We start from the raw sequence: 18,932 nt of genomic DNA on the forward strand, positions 1-18,932 counted from the left end.
GCCTAACTTCATTTTTTTTCCCCTGTATTTAGTGCACAGATCTTTTTTTCAAGCCAAAGGTGGAAATGTAAGGGACATTGGCTGCTTTCTCCATCAGGGCTTCTGGCCCATGTCTCTCTGTTATAGAAAGTAATGTGCAACCAGGATGGGAGAGGCCTCTTATCATCCTAGTTGATAAAATGATCCCTTACAAAAAATGCTCTAGAAAAAAAAAAGAGTAACAAATTTAAAAAGAATTTTTTTAAAACCTCAAACCGTACCACCAGGTGTCACTATAACCCATAGCACTGCTGGTAATTTTTCCATTCAATTGTAAAGAAATGCAAAAACTCCACATTTTAAGTAAATGAGTACTGTCTTACAAGGCTTTCCCTGTCAGTAACTTACGTTGCCATACAGTTACTAAACTGAATATTCTAAACAGATGAGAAAAGGCACAAGCCTTATTTTTTAAAAAATTGTAAATAGTGATTAATGAATGCTAAATGATTTATAATGCAGTAAGATATTTATGGGTCAGGGATTTCGTATTTTCAGTTTGGCCTTTTGGTGGGAAAACCTGAAGGTCCATATGATTATGGTGATCTGTCATTTAACTGAAACAGATTCATCCAGGGAACAAGTGAGTCCAGCCGACTGCCTGACATTTTTCTTGTTCTATACTCTATACTCGGTTCACCTCTTAAAGATATAAAAAATAACAATTGAAAATTCTAACTAGTAAAATTATAATAATAGGTTACAAAATTCATTTTAGAAATTATTTATTTTAATAACTACCCAGATATTTTAACATCCTTTTCATACTGTTCTTAGTTTCTTAAAGACAAACTTGTAGCACTGCATTTTGTGTTTTAAAAAATATAGATGTAATGTATATGGCAACAATAGCACCAAAGGATAGACGGGAGGTAAGCAGAACTTCAGTGTTGCAAGATTTATATACGTAAAACCAAGGTTAATTCGCAAATAGTTTTCATTGTGATAAATTAAATACACATATTATAGTCCCTATAGTAATCATTATAAGAAGAATGCAAAGAAATGTAGCTTTAAAAAGACAACAGAATTAAAATGGTAAAATAAACATTTAACATAAAAGAAATCAGGAAAAGAAGGACTGAGGAACAAGCAATATATGAGAAAAATAGAAAACAAACAGTAAAGTGGCAGAACTAAATTCAACTAGATCACTAATTACAGTAAATGTAAGTGGACTAAACACTCTAATGAAAAGTCCTCTTGGGGCCAAGCTGTATATAAAAGCTAGATGCTATCCATAACTATATGCTATATGATATCCATATGCTATCCATAAGAGGTACATCATTCAACCTCAATGGCTTAAGCTTTATCTATCCGGCTATTTTCCATTATGATAGTTTGCTTCTCATTAAAAGTGGAGTCTCCTACAATTATCCATTGTCGACTTGTGAAACAGCAACTGTCTCTATCTTGGTCATTGTGTTGCCTTATAGGTTTACAAGGTCATAATGGGCAATAATCATGTTTACCACATTATACTACCAACTGCACACTCCTCCATGTGGGTAAGGATTATATGTACTTGGTGATGATAACATGCTTTTATCACTTAGATTTGCTTCAGAAAACACAGCTGGTACAACATGTTTACAGCTGTAATTCCATCAGTTACTGTTAAAACTGAATATTATAAATTCTCCAAATAGTTAGAAAAAGAAAATTTACTAATTAAAATATAAAAATAGTTCTTCCATTGAATTACCTGAATAAACCACATGCTAAAACAGTTCTGGATTAATGATTAATCAGGCTTTCATAATATTAATAGCTAACATTCTTCAGTGCTTTCCATGTTCCAAGCACTGTGCAAAGTGCTAATTATCCTAACACTGCAAATAACTCCACACAGAAGAGGAAGCTGACACTTAAACTTGCTCAAACTCACCCAAGAGTTAGATCTAAACTCAGATTTACTTTTTCCAGCATCTATGTAAACATGCACAACACAGAGAAAGTATAAATGAAAGGAAGTACATTTTGGTTCTAAAAGCTTGATATTAATATTGATTGATATTTTAAAAGTGGGCAAGGCTCAGATGTATCTGAATATTCCACAGCCTCTTATGACTTCATGGGGAATTATATAGGATTTCAAGTTAATTCTCTGGGGATCATGCAATGTCTTTATCAATCCTTGTCTATCAACATTTGAATATGCAAAAATGAAATCAAGAATCTCTGCTTCCCTTCCAGGGCTATGTGATATATCTCTGAAGAAGAAATTCAAATAAAATATAGAGGTAACTACTTTTTTGTAATTAAAAATTCAAGCCGATGAATTTTTTGTTAGCATTTTGCAACTACTACATTAGCAACATTTAATATATAATATAGACAGTGTAGGCATGGCTGCAGTAAATGGAATTTTATTAGCTTCACTGCTTTTGATTTGGTGACATTGCTTAAGGTAATTTATCATAAGGAAATAAAGTGATAGAAACCAAAATGCTATATGGAAGTATTAGTCATCAAAATGAAAACAATTTTAACAGTAATTTGATACAACGTGGTATGTGGATATAATACAGTCATTTAAGTGATTAATATGATGTCTATGTATAGTATACGTTTTTTTAAAAAGCACAAACTACTACTTTCAGCATACCCACATGATTACATTTGCACAAAAATGGACAGGTACTGGAAGGTAACAGGTAAAAACCAAAATACTTGGCTTTGAATAGTAAGATTGTGAATCATTTTTGTGGGCGAATTTTTGTTATGGTTTTCCCAATGTTTCAACAATTTTTACGACAAAGGAGAGGAAAGCACCTAGTCTCACAATGATGAGACTTAGATAATTGATGTAATGCTCTTTTTAAGTAGATCAAACCAAAGATGTCGGCTTGCCACACAATAACTGACTTTGCTTTTAAAACAGGAGCAAAAATGTAAAAGTTTCTCAGGTAGCTGATTATATTCAGGGAAACCTGAATAAGAGACTCTTTATATTCTAATACAACTTCTGACAATGATTTCTTTTCAGCAGCACTGAGGGTGGTTCCCTTATGCAGCTTTTTTTTTTTTTTTGGCTATTGTATACTAACATGATAGAATGTTTTGATGAAAAACAGGACCCAGTAGAATTAAGCAAAGAAGAAAAATGTACTGAAATTTTTACAAATCAGTATTAAAATATTTTGGTAGTTTGTTTCAATACTTAATCTTTAAGTCTTTCTAATTGTGTTTATCCACACAGATCAGATTTATCACAGATCTTTTTTTTCCATTATATTAGATTTTGCTTCTGTTGAATAAAATAAACTTATGGTGAAAAGTCTTATAAAAAAACATGTCTTTTGTTACCTTTGCAAAATCAAGACTCCGAATCCAGTCTAATCTGTCTCCTCCCAAGCAAAAAATCTTTGGGAAAAAGCTGAAATCCTATTACCTGAAAATTTATGTAAGATTGTACATTTACTTTCCAACCAGTCTGAAGGCTGAAGAGTTTGCAAGGAAAGCAAGAAAAAGTTAAAATGTCTAAACAAAAGCCTGACTGGCTCCAAATCTAGTTGCTTAATCACCAGGGCCCAAGTGGGCAGTAAGAGACATCTGTGAGGTTGAAAGCAGCAGAACTTACAAACTTCAAACATGTGTTTCCCAATCATCTCTTCTGTCTCCCCAGAGGGATAAAAATAAAGCAACACTAGTTAAATCTTGAGGAGTGAGTAGTCACCTTAGAATTAGGTCAAAAAAATGAAAAGTAAAATCAAATTAGCCATTTCTTTATCTTATTCATTGAATATTCAGAGTTTGAGGAGAGAAACTGGAGTGCCTGATTGATATGCAACTTTCAGTTAACTACAGGCTTCATTTATACTTGATATTCTGGCCTGATTCATTCTGATAAGTTGACACATTCCAATAGGGTTGCTTGTGATAAAGGTTAACGCATTGCCTTTTATGCTTATTATGCTTTCTCTACAAAGACATATCAATAAATATTTATATTAATTTATCTTTTTGTTTTGAGACAGTTTATAGGGTCATATGAATGGAGTCAGGAGATCTATGTTTGAAGCTTGGCTCCACTTGTGTGACCTTGAGTAGGCTATGAATTTTAGTATACTCAACTTTAAAACAGATGGTGGTGATAATAGCAACTCTGTCATTAAGATAAACCTCAAGTTTCTTAATTGACAAAATTTAATAGGTTCTTCTTTGTGTAAAAGAATTTAAGGGCTATGCACCAGCACTGTTCTAGGCTATAGAGACTCAGCAGTGAGTCCCTGATATCCTGGCATTCATGGAGTCAAATACAATTAATTAAGATATTATATAATTTCACAGGTGGTGACAACTGCTGCAAGGGGAAGTGCAGTAAGCCAAATGATCCGTTTGAAGGAGAGCTATTTTAGGTGGAGGTGGTGGTCAGGTAAGGCCTTTCTTAGTAAAGTGGTATTTGACCAGAAACTAAATGAAGCAAGGGGAGGGGCGGGGTGAGTCATATGTGTATATCTGGCATCACACATCTGCCTAATTTTATTTAGGCAAGTTTCCACATATAAATGTGACATACATTTGTACAGGAAGCTACTATATAGAGAAACAGGAGTTTGAAAGAAGCCTGGGGATTAAAGAGACCAGCAGGAAATTATATAAAGAAAAAGTGGAAGAATATGTCAGTGGAGAAGAGGAAACTTTTTTCTCACATGAAGCTTCTGCAGTTGAGCACAAACACTGTGGTCTACAGGATCCCTAGAGAGTGGAAGGGAAGCTGAGTACCTAGAAGTAGGCTCCTGCAGGCAGCAAGCTCCAAGGGGTGCTTAAGTATTCCTTTCTGCCAGTCTTTCCTAGTGGGGCTACTCAACTTTAGGTACAAGGATAAGCTGCACTGGAAAACAGGAAAAGGAACCCAGTTAGGGTTGAATAGGGGTCTTGGGGTGATGATCTTGTTTCTTCGCCCACAGTCCTTTTGAGATCTGTGCATAGGATACGATTAACTTAGAAATCAGTATAAGAGTCAGCCCAGGTGTAGTACATACCTAAATAAAGGACTTTCTGAAAATGATCAATTTCTCCCTCTGTATAAATACTGGGATAGGTGTTGCATAAGCAATTCTTTGAAAACTCTCTAAAAGAATATTAAATGTAGGCAATGTAGAAAAAAAGAAGAAAAAACTGACTCATTGTTCTCCTGGGCTTCCTCTTCCCTCTGTGGCAGAGTCCAAATTCTCATATGGCAGTTCTAAGTTCAAAGACATTTACTTCAGATGACAGTGCCATTTTTATAGCATGTTAACCAGTTACGTGAAACAAGCTCTCACTAGTATGTGCTTGAATTACTGGCCTGAAAAGTCTATTAGTACTAAATGTTTTAGGAAACAAGCTACTCCAAACTTCAGTTTCTTAGCGGTTATCTGTTACATAGTTCAATTAGTTTCCCAATCCATCTAGACTTCAACACTGAATTTGATTTTACAATCTCAGGAACTTGAAAAGCTTCCACTTCTGCAAATGCCATTTCCCAGCTCTAGTCTGTCTACCACTTACTCACAATTAGCTGCTTTACACTCTCACCCCACCCTTCAGCCTCTCTGAGAGCCAGGCAGTAATGGCCATTTCTGGGGCTACATCTAACTAGTTCACAGCTGTATCCTAAACTCTCAGCATAGGGTCTGGTTCAGAGTAACAACTTAATCCATATTTATTAAGTGAACAAACAAATGTCTGAAATCCTCTGTCTTGGATCAGCAATTATCGGTTATCTTTTCTGAGAAGCTTGGAGAGAAGGTGGGCAGATATTTATTTAACAAGAGTGTTAATTTTTATTTCCTCCCCTTTTTATCTGATTACTAGATGGGCAGACAGAGAAAATGTATTAGGCAAAGTCTATATGACTAAGTCTCTCAAGATGTCCACGTGGGGAAATTTAGTCTGAATCCGAATACCGTTAGGGAGATTTCACAACTGCTGCACAAATATGCTCTAAAGGAACTGATGGGCTGGGCGCGGTGGCTCACGCCTGTAATCCCAGCACTTTGGGAGGCTTAGGCGGGCGGATCATGAGATCAGGAGTTCGAGATCAGCCTGGCCAGCATGGTGAAACCCCGTCTCCACTAAAAAAAAAAACACAAAAAATTAGCCAGGCATGGTGGCGCGCATCTGTAATCCCAGCTACTCGGGAGGCTGAGGCAGGAGAATTGCTTGAACCCAGAAGGTGGAGGTTGCAGTGAGCCAAGATTGTGCCATTGCACTCCAGACTGGGTGACAGAGGAAGACGCCATCTCAAAAAAAAAAGAAAAAAGGAACTGAAGGAACTGATGATCTATAGATTATCAACCTGGAGGAGAGTGTTGAGATTCAGCCTTTACAGCTCTGACCTTCCTTGGACATTTTCTATACAATATTTTAATTTGTATTACCATCTTAAACTAGAGGAAAATAAGGTTTTCCAAATTTGACATTAAATTAAAGAAGGCAGTGCATATTTTGGAAGAGTGAATCAAGATCCCCAAAAAACCTGTGACAGATTAGCACAATGGGCTAAAATTAACCTAATTAGGCAGGATTTCTAAGAAATTTCCTATGGGGGGAAAAGTGACAGTGGTAGCTCTTGTGAAGTCTTAGGGATAAATGTAAATACCTACTTCAATTCAGGTAACAGGCCAAAAAAGCACCAATTGGGGCAAAACAGCAATTAGTGTGAAAAAGGAAAGAGTTCTGACACTAAGCCCAACCTGAGTAACACAGATGTCTGCCAAAAAAACAAACAAACAAAAAACAAAAAAAAGCTAATGTGGTTTTAGCCAAAGTTAAGAGAATTGTGCTATCTTTAGAAATCACCCAAATATTTACGGAACTTTTACTAGCATTGTTCTAAGCACCAACAGAAAAGTTGGGAATAGAGAAGAATCAGGCATAATCCTTGCTTTTAAGGTACTATTTTGTCATAGGAAGATTAGCAATTACAAAACAACGTAATAAAAGACACGATTTGACAGTCTCAACTATCAAGGCAATGAGCCTTCAGAATTCCCAAAGCCCAACCCCCAACACCAAAAAAAAAAAAAAAAAAAAAAAAAAAACCAGAGCGGGGGGCGGGGGCTTCGTTATACTCCACAGGTGTAGCCCATTAACTGATGTTTGGAATCATGGCCTTAAGTCATTAATAATCTGCTGTAAATAAGGTCCATTACTCTCTTTAGAGAAACCAAGTAATAGAAATACACATTTTAGAAATTGTCTTTTTGGTTTGGTTAGTCGTTTTAGTTTTAAATGAAATAGAATTCATGTATCTGAAAAATTTAATTGTGGGGATAAGCTCATTCCTGAATGGGGTCAAATAAATCAGGCACTACTGTATATAGTTAAGCATTGAAGTGTACAGGTCAATCTGTAAAGCCTAAGAAAAGAAGGAAATGAGCCTAAGAGATCAGAGAGATGAGATATCCTGTAACAAACTACAGAGCCAAGCCAGATTTGTGGGCTTTGATTACTCTGAGGTCATGGCACAACCAAAGACTTTGGAGTGCTGATGGGAGGACGTAGTGGGGACAGCGGGGGAGGGAAGAGCTGCTGCTGCTTCTAGATAAGGCACGTGTATAATCTGTACACTTTACCAAAATACCAGCATCATGTCATTCTTTACAGCTATGGTACACTAGATACCCAACAATGGCACATTTCCTTTTCAGGTGGGGTCTCCAGTGCACTATATTTTCCCTTATTTGCACCTATGTTTGAACTTGTAACGCTAGAAAAAAAAATCATGCCACCAAGTGGATGCATGCCACCCCAAATTTGTGGCCTTTAATCTCAGTTGGCTTTCAGTGAAGCAGAGTCTCTTCCACAGCTGACGTGTTTTTGTTTTTGCTAAACACTTGCAGCAGCCTTTCCAAACCTCCACCTCATCCCTATTTTCATCCCCTTCAGGTGTGACCTACTTCACTTCCTACTTCATGAAGTACATTCTGTCCTCTACATTACTGCTTCCCAGATGAAATCTATTCTAACGTCCACCCATCCTTTCTTCTTCACAGGAAAGACACCTCTTCTTCTGTTCTAGGCTAATTCCTTGGTCTTCACAGCTGTTGAGACTGCGGTCTTTCTCCCTTCACATTTCCAGCCTCATTTTCCTCTTCCTCCTCCTCTGGAGGCTCCTTTGAGCCACCCTCCTTGATGCCTCTTTGCAGCATCTTCCTCTGCCCACCTTTAGATGTCCTATTCCCCCATGGTCACAGATTCTTTCCATGGTTGTCTTCTCACACTGACTTGGGCAGCATATTCCACTAGCTCTTCCTGAGGGCTCCACTCTCCACACTTCCATCCTCTGCACAAGCTCTTTAGCTTTCTGGGTTGTCTGCTCCATTGATACATTTGCCCAGGATCTGCTGTGTTTCAGTATGTTCAAATTTTTCTTTTTGAACTGATTTTCACACTAAGCTCAAAAGACCTTCTCCGTCCACTCCTTCTAAAACTCTCAACAGCACCTCTACTACAGGTTCTCTCATGCAATCACTGCCTCCATTTTTATCTTCTTGTAACTTATCAACTCCTTGAAATAAGAGACTGCATTGTTATTTGCCATATATTTATGTGGATAAGGGCTCAAAAAATATCAAGTGAATGGATGAATTTTATATACGTAAAATATGATGTCAGTAGTGATATGACTCAGAAAATATCCAAACATCTTCTGCATGACCAATTGGTGGGGCTACTGTTTGATAAGGATGTGGACCAAGTAACTTAATGCTCCTACCAAGAGAAAGAATTTATGATGTTATGATGATCCTATACCAAGTAAATCTCCTTAAAGTTACTGTTTTAAAGACTAGAAATTAATCAAGTCTAAATAAAGTATATAATAAAAGTACACTGGTGGTATTATTTTTTCCTTCTTATGTTTCCCAGCAGACACTCAAACACTTCAAACACAGAGAGGTAACTTTTGCTCTGTGTTATGATGGCCTGGGTCACTGGCTAATGAAGACCTAAACCTTTCTTTCATTCTAGACCTATAAACCTAGTAGTTCTTGGAGAAAAGGGATTTACCTTTGTTCCTCAGATGTCCTCTAACTTTCTGCAGTAACTGCTAACAAACCATTTGACACTATCTGGGTGTGCTAGACTTAGGGAAATTTGTGTCGTCAGCAGCTCCACTGGAGACATCATGTGGCTGGAAGCAAGGGATGATGATAAGAACATCTTTTCCCCTACTATGTACAATTTTTATTTTCAAGATAAAGCTACTTATATTTAAAGCTTTTTAAAATACCAGGTCTTACAGTGCATGTGTGAAAGAAAATAACTTCATAGTTTCTGGCATGGCTGGAGAGATTAAAAGAGCAATATTTGTTGAGTAAAATCACAGTTTTCAACCTTCCTGAGACTGTTATTTCCTCACTAATTCCCCTTAAGCAAAACATTTAAGATTGGTATGAAGTTAAGAGACCACATTTTTTTCTTCTGAGGACTACCTTTCATGGAAATGATAAAATGAAAGCAAATTATTCCACAAGGTCCAATAAAACAGCCAAATCCTCCCAATAAATTCGTAGACACCATTACCCTTAAATACCCCCCACTTATCGGAGGGAGAAAAAGAAAACTTCCTTAGATCCATTCAAATACAAAAACAGTCTTTACTACATTAAATTTTACAAAATCCCATTGTTAAATACTTCCTCTCAAACTCCTGCCAAATGGGAGGATCACTGCTCAAACAGACAAGGAATATATGACCTCCTCCCACTGCCCTGATGAACATCAGGGTTATACTTTGGCACACATACAGATCTATTTTCTACAAAGGATGCAGCTTTCCAGAGATGTGAAGGATCTGGAATGAGAACACCAGCACTCATCAACCCACTTCCTCTATTGGAAGGGAGTCTCCCAAATAAGTCCTCTGAAGGAAATACTGAAATGAAGTCACCCATGTTTTGTAAAGTAACAGTAGCTTGATGATGTGACTGTGTCAGAAGTGACACAAGGTATAGCAGTTAGAACAAAAGTTCACTGGGACTTTTAATAAAGCAAATTTCGATAAATATTTACACAGATGCACACACAGTTATTTGTTCTGCTTCAACGGGACTCATCCAAGTGCTAGTTTTAAAATATAAACAGTGGGAAACTGCTGTAGTAATGACTAGCAAAATACTGCAATTATTTGCAAGAGTTGAAAACTGTTCCTTTAATAAAAAGTAGGAAGCTGTGTGGGAGAAAAAGGAGTGAAATTCTCTAGCAAGTGAGGCCAGTTGGAATTTAATAATTCACTTTGGCAATCATATTTGTTTAGTCAGCAGGCCAATGTTCCTACTGTGCTGCACAATGCCAGGGACAGTCTTCATCTTAAATGCCCACTGTTAAGAGAGCAAATGTTTCTAGCCAAGCTACATAAATACTATTACTGCAGAAGTCCTTGAATACATACCATTTATTACATATCTCTGAGAAGATCTGTGCAGCACAGAAAAGACTCTTGTTAGTTCAGAGATTAATTTGCCTGAGATGGCACCAGGGTATTTGAAAATGTGTTATTAAGCGATATTTTGGAAGTGGCCTATGTGTCAGCAGATAGTTATGCTCTAGTTACAGAATATAAGATAGTCTCCAAATGATATTTTTAACATCTCCTTAGTAATATAAACAGAGACCAAGACATGGAAACCTCTCATGGTTTTCTCTTTTTATTGCAGTGTTTTAGTCTTCAAGGATATTTTCTTCATCACTGTTCATCAAAATTAACTTCCTCTTCAAAAGTCAGATATAAAAGTTAAGAGATTATAAAAGCATGCATATATTGCTATAGCTTTAAAAGCAGATAGATGTATAATTAGATATATAGATAATTAGAATAACACAATTAAAGTAACATCTACTGTGCAAACAGCTCAAATTTATAAATAACAAACTAGCCATCTATAGAAGGTCCATATAGAAATCAGGGATGTAAAGAAATAGAAAATATATAAAACTGAATTTATATCTGTACACATCTACTCATACAAATATGTTTCCTGTGCTTATTCTCTGGTTCCCTTATGTTTAGACTCTTAAATATAATTTAATTGGTTAAATTAACACCTCACCAGGATTTGCCTTTTAGTAGTTTGGTAACCCAAAAGCCACAGACCTCTTTTTTTAACTGGTACATATTCAAATAATGCCTAGCAAATATTTTGTTTTCCTTTCATAAATATATGGCAGAAATGTTTGTGGAAAAATCTAAACTTTCTTTCAATGAAGGAGGAGAGAGAATTAAGTGTTTGGAAAGAGGGGAATTCTCTCCATAAAAAAGCACAGTTTCATAATTCCAAGGCAATGAAACTTGTGCAGTTAGTCCCAAACAGGATTACTTCCTTTCCACCAAAAAGTGCCTTGATATAACCCCACCCACCACCACCGAAAGGGGCAGAACCCACAGAGCATAGCCCAGGAGAGGTCAGCCTCCTGCACACCAGAGACCCAGAGTGGGACCTGGGGGCACCAGAATGCGGAGTGATTTCTTGGTGGTGCATGGGGAGCTGACATTTTTTAGAGTGCACTAGAGGAAAACAATCAACTCAGAGAAATAGTTTTTAAAGACTCAATGTTCAGGTCTGAATTTAGAGCAATAATAGATTGAGATTTAAAAATCTTCAAACTTATACTACAAGAGCTGACCACAAAGCTCCAAGAATGACAGGTGTGGAACAAAGAAACATCACGAAGGAAGAGAAGTGCCAAGTCTCATTTAACACCCTCAGCCTTAACTGTCTATGAATTTGGTTAAGTTCTCTACTTGGAAGACAAAACATCATGCTGTATATAACTTGATAAATAATAATTTTGTTTTAAAAAACCTTTTTAGAAAATTGTGAATAGTTTACCTCTAGCATTCCTCATAGTCCTTGCTGACGAGGGCAGCTGTGATACAGAAAAATAACATCCCTTTATGGCTATCTTTGCCAAAATAGCTTCTCACTCTGCAGGCCCAGTCTGATCCAAACCTCAGAATCTCCTGGACTAACAACAACTCAGGCCATTGTGATTTAGAAGTATCTCAGTACTAGAGAAGACACCAGGATGGCCAGGAGACAATGGCAGCATTAGAAGGCCCTAGTTGAACAGAATATATAATTTCATTTAACAGCTGCTGAAGCTCATTACGCTGGCATGAATGATTCTTTACAACCACAAAAAGAAAGAAAAACAGACAGCAGCCTATTTACAGATGCAGTGAGAGCTGTCCCTTGCTTTCCAGCTTTCAAGGGAAGCAAAACATGTCTGCATAATAACTTTAACCTATAATTCAACGCTATTTAAAAGTGTAGCTTGCCATAAGCTTACAGGGATATTTTTATACAACATTTTCAAAACCTCCACAATCTCTCAGCAGTTTCTGACTGTATTGCTTCCAGGCTTGCTGCTACCTGCTGCGGGGCCAATCAGGCAGCAATCTAGCCAGCACAGGCAATCTCTATGGCACACACCCTCCTTGCACTCAAACATTTCTATCCAAACATACTTTGTATATCTTCATGTTTTCAACCTGAGGAAAGTATAGCTCAAATGCCTTCCACAACTTTTCTAGCTTAGTGTTCTTTCTTTTGTGATCTTCAGCACCTTATTCTTTACTTTAGATTCTCTGCCACTTACTGAGTAACCTTGAGCAAGTCATTTGGCTTTTCTATGCCTCAGTTTCCGTACATGTAAAGTTACGAAGGCACCTACCTCACAGAGCTATTGTGAGGATTAAATTATGACTAACACAAGTAAAGCACCTAGGACAGTTCCTGGCAGATAGCATACACTCAAAAAACGCCATTCAGAGTTTCATTATTACTAGCACTACTTAGGACATCATACACCATTACTACTGATTTCACACATACATCTTCTACCCCACCTCAAGAAAAGTTGCCTGAAGACCAGTATTGGCATCCAGAGGGAGTAAGGTGCATATTAGTACCCTTCCTTGCCCTCCTCCCTCTTCCTACCCCTTCTCCACTCTCCACCCGCATCCCAAATACACACACTGAGGAGTACTGCTATGATGGGTTAGGTTTACAGACATTTTCTTGGCCAGTGCACTGAGCTGAAGGTTCAAGGACATGTAGGCATGGTCGTTACGCCATTTGCACAGACTTCCATGGGGACGTTCTTCCTCCCAAAAGCAAGGAGGAAGGTGTGTTCTGGAACAGGTCCCAACTTTTGCTTCTCTTCCATCTTCTCAGATAATCTTTCTTCTTCAACATATGTCATAAAAAGAACTGTCCAATATAGGGCTCTAGGTTACTGGAGTGTGAAATAAATAATTCCAGTGTGGCTCATTAGCATTCTACAGTGGGCTTGGAGCAGATGTCCTACTTAGTAATAAGATGTTATTCTGTTTTCTTTTCCTCTCCTTAGCATCTATTTCCTGTGGAACTTTTTCAGAGAGGGGTAGCTGATTTCAGCTAATGTTGGGGCTCTGGTCCACATACCATCATATTTGCACTCTTACGTGTAACCACAGGGATCAAGGTTTTTTCAACTTTGCATCTTTCAGCACCTAACACCATTCTTTATACAAACAGGCATTCAATATTTATTGAAGTAAGCTGTTGTTCACCCTTTTATTTGTTTATTTATTTATTTTGAGAGAGGGTCTCACTCTGTTGCCCAGGCTGGAGACCTTTTTATTTTTTAAATGTTACTAACATTCTGGTAGGGTCAGTCACAATGATAGAGGTACTATTATTTAACTAAACTAAATTCAAAATTTAAAGAACATTTCATAATAACAAATACTAGTCTAATGCCTACTAGTAAATTTCAAATGTCACTATGACCTACAAGGCTTTACAATACCTGGCCTTTGCTTACCTCTGACTCTGTTTTGCTGATTCTGTACCAGAATACTTCATAACTTTTACTTGATCTGATACCTCTGGTCATCTGCACTTGCTGTTGCCTCTGCCTGAATGTTTTTTCCCCAAAATTGCACATGGTTGGCTCCTCCTCATGACTTCTGTCTCAGGACAAAGAAGGAGCCCATAGGATGAAGACAAGGGAATGAGGGAATTATTCCCCTGAGGAAATGAAAATTGGATTGAGACCTAAAGTATTAATGTGCATGTATGTGTATGTGTATGTATGGGTATATGTGTTTGGGGGTAGAGGTGAATAAAATAAGAGCACTCAATCTATGCAGAGGGAAGAGATGAGGCAAAGATTTTGAGACACGAAGGAACAGAACAAGGTTGTCTGAACAATTGAAAGTCAGTGGTCAGTGTGGGGGGACAGCAGTAGGTGGGGCATACATCAGATTACAAAGACCTCTTTAGAATAAGCTCTACAAGAGGGGCAGTATAGCACTTACACACATTAGCCCTAAAGTAATATATTAAACTAAGATACAGAGATTAATCATTCTTCATAAGAAAGAAAGAAAAATTGGCCGGGCGCAGTGGCTCATACCTGTAATGCCAGCACTTTGGGAGGCCAAGGTGGGCGGATCACGAAGTCAGGAGTTCGAGACCAGCCTGGCCAACATAGTGAAACCTCGTCTCTACTAAAAATACAAAAATTATCCAGGTATGGTGGCACACGCCTGTAGTCCCAGCTACTCAGGAGGCTGAGGCAGGAGAATTGCTTGAACCTGGGAGGCGGAGCTTGCAGTGAGCCGGGATCGTGCCACTATACTCCAGCCTGGGCAACAGAGTGAGACTCTGTCTCAAAAAATAAATAAATAAATAAATAAATAAATAAATAAATAAATAAATAAATAAATAAAAAAAATAGAATAAAGAAAAAAATCATCCTGCCTTCATTGGTATTCTCTTATTCTTGTCTAATCTAGAAAATCAACAGTGCTAGAAAAGTGTTAGTCACCCTAGGACTTTAAAATTTCCTTCAGTCAAAGTGAGCTGCCATATCCTGAGATTCAGGGGATGGGACTGCTCTTACAAGTCCTTGAGAGCTTGTTTTCTAACTCTAAACTTAACCCTAACTTCTCCAGCACTAGTCTTACTGTTGTCTCAGGTGGTAAACTGAATGAAAGTAGTTTTAATTAGCTATTAGCATATCACACAGTCAATAAGAATTACATGTGTACCAACAACCTGAATAGATTCTATTCTATACAAAAAGAACAGACAAATTACCTCTCAGTAAACTGCATTTTCATAAACTGAATTTTACTTTTTAATTAGTCTTAAAATTTTAGAATTTCTAATAACTCATGATGATTTATTTTTTATTACACAGAGATTTTAGGTCAAATTATAAGAAATCAATAAAATCAAACTAGAAACTAAAGTGCAGAAAGGTTAATTATTTCAATGAACATTATTGTTTTTATGAATTAACAGTGCGTGGATTTCCTAATTTCTTACTCAGTATCTGACCATCTAAATTTATTTTAAGCCAAACATAGTTTCACTGGGGTATAAGAGTAGAATGAGAATTGCAGAAAGACAACTATATAGCTGATATGGCCAAGAAAACCATTGAAAGCACATAAAAAAGAACAAACGTTTGAAAATTAAATTTTCTAGGTGGGCATTACATAGTTTAAAGATTGTAATTCTAAAGATAATTTTAATCTAACATGATTAAAGAGTAATAAATTTAGCAAAATCACTTCTTTGATATGCGCTTAGATCTATTATGCACAAAACATGAACACTCAAAGTTGAATGTTTGGATTTGCAAATTTTACCAATTCTCTGACTCATTTCTGCAGGGTTATACTCAGTGCAAATAAATCTTCATTCAAATAGGGCAACAATGTTCTTATTGCATTAACATCACACATCTTGAAAATAAATATATTGTTACTGACTGTGGGAATTATGACTGCAAATGCTACTGTTTTATGGCATTAAGATATTTATTTATACATTTAACTGCATTTCTTTAGCTTTTACATAAATTTTCCTTCACTGACAGGCTATTAGTATAAGCATTTCATCTTTTCAAATGTTTACTAAAAAATACCAAATTCCAAAATTCAGAAATGGTAGTCAGGCCCTACAAGGAAACACATTAAGAATAACAAGCTGATGATATGTTATCATACTGTAAAATATTTTATATTTTCTAACACACTTGCTAATATGTTACTTCACATCCTGAAATCTCATGTTATCATTTTTGAAATGAGAGCTGTGGAAAGATTCTCATATTACTAAGAGTTGTAAAGGCACCCGATGGAGCTCCTTCATTAATTTCTCTAACCATTCAGGGCACTGAAGTCTGTGGGGACAGTAAGTTCACATTTAGTGTTTGTGCTAAATGAATCCCCAACCTACTTTGTTTTAATTTGCATCAAAAAGCCTCTACCCTGAAAGTACTGCATTATTAAGGTTATATAATAATGAGGTATACAAATTAGGAAAGGCAGATTTAGCATCACTTGCTTGGCAACATTAACTTGCCCATCACATTCATATTGAGATTTTAGAAGTGTACATTAGCAAGACACTTCTCCGCACATTACAATAGAAGTCTATTAAAGAATATTTAATTCACTGACTATTATTTCTAATAATAAACATAATCAGAGGATACTTTTTTGCATTTTACTTACTGGCCATTAGGAGGTGTAAAAATGAGGAGGAAAAATAATAATCATAAAAACCCTCAATCTCAAATGATTTAACAGCTTCATTATGTATTTGTTTGGCAGTGCACAAAAACAACTACAGTAAGCACTAGGAAATTTATCTTCCATATCTATACAGAATACTTTTTATGATATAGAACCACATGAAGAAAGTCTTCTGTATTATTTTAGTGAGATTGTTAAGACAGTTCACTAAGCACCACCTTTAAAATTTCAGTAAGGTGCTTCCAAAATTAAGATAAACAATTAACTTCCTGTTACTCTTCTGATACAGAAAAATAACGGGCAATTTTGAATTAGTGTTATTAAGCTACCAAAAATTGATACCACTCAGGAAAGATTGTTTTCCCCTTGAATGATAATGTTTAGCTAAAATTTTAGTAAAAGAAAACAGAGCAATTCTGAGAGGAATCTAAATAGAAAGGGGTTTCTCAGGTCTAGGTAACTAATTCCCATGCAGACGGCCTTCAAATGCATTTCCCTTGTCTCCACAGTCCTCCGGTCTGGTTTTAGTTATTCTGTAGTAGAGGAAAGGCTTCATACATGTGTAATATTTATAGACAACATCATTGTAAAATGGAGTGCAAGTTCAAATCAGAGTTTTAAGGTCAGGAAAAATAAGTATCACTTAAATGATTCACCACTGACACTTTCAGAAGCTCTTAACTTCCTTTAGAAATCTCCCTTTCAAGCATGTGCCAATTTTTATTTTGGCAAATCATGAATAAAAACTAAATGTATAATACTTTTGATGATTACTCAGTGTGGTGCTATTTTTTAAACATTACTAACTTTATAGCAACACTCACATTACATTTAACTAACACATTTTGACAGCGTTTTATTTTCAGTAACTGACTTACTACAGTCCATTTTAAGAATTTTATGTTTTAGTTTATAGATATTTTATCATGCTGATATGTGAAATTTTAAAAATTATAGTAAGAAAAAAACACATGAAAGCAATTAGTAAGGGTTTCTAATTTATGTTAAATATTAGTTTATCTTACCTAAGCACATGCATGGTAACTCCGTCCACGTAGTGGTAGAAACATAATACTGTAAACTTTAGAAGTTATTTTTTTTGTAAAATAAAAAATTGCATCCAGATCTTATTTCAATTATGAATAACACACTGTTGATGTTATTTTATTTATTTATCTATCTATCTATCTATCTATATATATAGATACATATTTTTTTGAGATGGTAGGCTCGCTCTGTCGCCCAGGCTAGAGTTCAGTGGCACCATTTTGGCTCACCACAACCTCTCCCTCCCAGGTTCAAGCAGTTCTCAGCCACCTGAGTAGCTGGGATTACAGGCACGTGCCACCACACCCAGCTAATTTTTGCATTTTTAATGGAGACAGGGTTTCACCATGTTGTTCCGGTTGATCTCAAACTCCTGACCTCAAGTGATCCACCTGCCTCAGCCTCCCAAAGTGCTGGGATTACAGGCGTAAGCCACCGTGCCTGGACTGTTGATGTTATTTTAAAATAGTAGTTCACATTATTACTGTGGAAATGTGGGGCACAAGACATAAGAAATACTAGGTATTAATTTCGAAACTACCCAGAATGGCTTATGTAGGTTTGTATTTGTTGATTTAAAAAAAATTAAAAATGCTGTAATTTTTACAAATTAAAAAGTTCCCATAACTAATTATTTACATGAACAAAATGAACAGATAAAAATGAAAAATGGAAAATTTAGAGGGCAGTAAGGTAAGGAAGAGGATATAAAATAACATAGGAAGAGAACCTAAAGAAAGTGAAGGTCAAAGATTTAGGAAAAGTTTAACCATTTCTTCAAACCTATAGTCATTTACCTAGGAAATACGGTCGGGTGACCCCAGAAAAACAGCCGAGTTATTTGCTCCAGGTGTTTTCAGCTTACCAATTAAAATAGACCACATTCTCAGTTCCAGACCCAGGGCCTGGCAGAGGCCTCTCCAAGCCCCTTGCATTTCAGTGGCAGTTGATGAACCTCTCATGGCCCAGCATGACTAACAGAGTTTTTTCACTTGATAGCTTTATGTATGTGGGAAACTTAAAGACATTTCTAACACATATTTCTCTCCATCCCAGGTATTAGAATAAATGCTACTATTTTAAATAGTGGTATGATCATACTGTTTTAGTATCACTTCTTTATCATCATCATCAATGGGTATTAAACAGGGAAAAGAAACTCTTTTACATTAATGGAAACACTATATATTTATAAAATACTGTGTTTTAGAGGACAAAAGATATCACTTTCATATCTTTTTAAAGTGTCTAGTTTCTATATAAGTGTATCCTTAATATTTCTATTATACACTTAAATATTTCTCTTATGCACTTA

The 18,932-nt window shown here is 36.4% G+C and overlaps 1 protein-coding gene across 5 annotated transcripts in view; it reads right to left on the reverse strand.

The window, feature by feature from the left end:
- Positions 1-18,932, reverse strand: part of LOC101134474 (putative uncharacterized protein encoded by LINC00472) — a 224,624-nt gene that overhangs the window by 187,518 nt on the left and 18,174 nt on the right. The window lies entirely within an intron of this gene.

The sequence above is a fragment of the Gorilla gorilla genome, chromosome 5 (genome assembly GCF_029281585.2).
Source record: "Gorilla gorilla gorilla isolate KB3781 chromosome 5, NHGRI_mGorGor1-v2.1_pri, whole genome shotgun sequence".
Lineage (NCBI taxonomy): Eukaryota > Metazoa > Chordata > Mammalia > Primates > Hominidae > Gorilla > Gorilla gorilla.